Source organism: Chrysoperla carnea (genome assembly GCF_905475395.1).
Source record: "Chrysoperla carnea chromosome X unlocalized genomic scaffold, inChrCarn1.1 SUPER_X_unloc_100, whole genome shotgun sequence".
Classification (NCBI taxonomy): domain Eukaryota; kingdom Metazoa; phylum Arthropoda; class Insecta; order Neuroptera; family Chrysopidae; genus Chrysoperla; species Chrysoperla carnea.
The window spans coordinates 25,001-27,500 of NW_025408046.1; the positions used below are offsets into that span (position 1 = coordinate 25,001).

Sequence of the window (2,500 nt, forward strand, 5' to 3'; positions counted from 1 at the left end):
GATCTCACCCATTTAAAGTTTGAGAATAGGTTGAGGTCGTTTCGGCCCCAAGGCCTCTAATCATTCGCTTTACCGGATGAGACTCTTATATAATGAACGCCAGCTATCCTGAGGGAAACTTCGGAGGGAACCAGCTACTAGATGGTTCGATTAGTCTTTCGCCCCTATACCCAGTTCCGACGATCGATTTGCACGTCAGAATCGCTACGGACCTCCATCAGGGTTTCCCCTGACTTCATCCTGACCAGGCATAGTTCACCATCTTTCGGGTCCCAGCGTGTACGCTCTAGGTGCGCCTCTATTATAATATAATCCGAAAACTAAATTAATAATATAAGACGCCCTAGGAGTGCGATATTTAATACATAATATAAATATATCCTCCTTTTATCATTTATAAAAAAATATAAATAATATTTACTTTCATTGTGCCTTTGGGTTTCATAAAATTTATAAATATTTCGATGAAAAAATATTTTATTCCCAATGACTTGCGTACATGCTAGACTCCTTGGTCCGTGTTTCAAGACGGGTCCTGAAAGTACCCAAAGCTATATCGTCGCTGACAGATAAATTTTTAATAAAAAAAAATGAGCCAGTTCATTATCATACACCTACTGACAGTTAAATAGTATCATATAACGGCATAAAATCCGTATATATAATATGTTTTAATAAAAAAACCTATTTATACTCGTGGTGGATCTGAACGCGTTAATAACGCGACTCAATATCAATTTATAATTAATACCATCAAACAATTAATCAAGAAACATAGGCGTTTAACATACACAAAATATTATCAAAAAATAATATTGTACATTAATCAACGCACCAATGCCTATAGATTAATATTTAATGGGTCGCAACGTCCTACAAGATGAGAAGTGCATACCTCGTTATCATACAATTAACAATATACAGCAGTGCATATATTTTTACTAAAAATAAATTCCTAATAAAAATTTTTGTCACATGCTAGTACAAATTGGTTGATTAACGATAAAAAGTAAATGAATCTCATCTTTCGACCTTTCGGGTTTCTCAGGTTTACCCCTGAACGGTTTTACGTACTCTTTAACTCTCTCTTCAAAGTTCTTTTCAACTTTCCCTCACGGTACTTGTTCGCTATCGGTCTCGTGGTAATATTTAGCCTTAGATGGAGTTTACCACCCACTTAGAGCTGCACTCTCAAGCAACCCGACTCTAAGGAAAGATTCACCTATCATCAATAATAATCACTACGGGCCTGGCACCCTCTATGGGTATATGGCCCCATTCAAGATGGACTTGGATGTATTATATAACAATAGGTTTATATTGAATCTTCCTAAACACTACATTCCCCAAGTGTCTGTTTATCAGCCACGGGGTTCAGTGCTGGGCTTATCCCTGTTCGCTCGCCGCTACTAAGGGAATCCTAGTTAGTTTCTTTTCCTCCGCTTAATAATATGCTTAAATTCAGCGGGTAATCTCACCTACTCTGAGGTCGTAAAAGTTTTTAGAAGTATTAAAACAAAAATTTTTTTTATATATTATGTTTTTGTTATATTTTATAAGTAAACAATTTTCTTAATTATTCATACTCAAATTTTTTTAATATTATTATATAATATTATTTTTATATTTATCTAAAGAGAAGAAAATAAAAAATAAATAATTATATATATTAATTTTTTTCGAGTATATTGAAAATTTTATTACAAATAAAATATTCCATAACAAAATATTAATATATAATATTTTTGTTTATTCTTCTTTATTTAATATTTTAAAAATATATTATTAATATCATTTATTATTAATATTATTATTAACATAAAGTTTTATAATATTATATATAAATGATAAAAAATAATATTGATATATTAATTTAAAAATGTCGACAAATAATAAAAAATATATAAATTTTAAATGCTATTAAAAACATTTTATATTTATTTTTTTCTTATATTTGGCGTAAAACATTCATATATAAATAATTTTACATTTCTTTTATAAAAATTTTATTTATCAATTTAATTAAATATGAAAAAATAAATTTTCTTTTTTAATTATTGATAAATTTCTTTTTCATAAAAAAAATTTTATGTAAAATAATCTTTTATTATATTAATATAATGTATACGACCCTCAGCCAGATGTGGTCCGGGAACAGTATCCAAGGACCGCAATGTGCGTTCGAAATGTCAATGTTCATGTGTCCTGCAGTTCACAAGTTGACGCGCAATTAGCTGCGTTCTTCATCGACCCACGAGCCAAGTGATCCACCGTCCAGGGTAATCTTTTTAAATTTTAAATGTAAGTATTATTATTAATAATAATCTTTATTTTTAATATAAAAAATAAAATTATTAATTTATATATCTTTATAAATTCTTTTAAAATAAAAAAATTTTTCTAGAATATAAATTATATATTTTATTTTAAATATATATATATATAAATTAAAGATATTATGGTATTAATAAATATATACATAACATTTTTGATATTTTTG

The 2,500-nt window shown here is 28.5% G+C and overlaps 2 non-coding genes across 2 annotated transcripts in view; both read right to left on the bottom strand.

Moving 5' to 3' along the window:
* Positions 1-1,492, bottom strand: part of LOC123303553 — a 4,575-nt gene extending 3,083 nt beyond the window's left edge. Inside the window, exon 1 of the ribosomal RNA XR_006535663.1 lies at positions 1-1,492. This exon is cut by the window's left edge and continues 3,083 nt beyond it. This is a non-coding gene — a ribosomal RNA (large subunit ribosomal RNA).
* A 635-nt stretch (positions 1,493-2,127) lies between these two features.
* LOC123303555 lies at positions 2,128-2,282 on the bottom strand. The gene has a single exon (XR_006535665.1). It is a non-coding gene; the product is annotated as a 5.8S ribosomal RNA (ribosomal RNA).
* Positions 2,283-2,500: the final 218 nt, after the last annotated feature.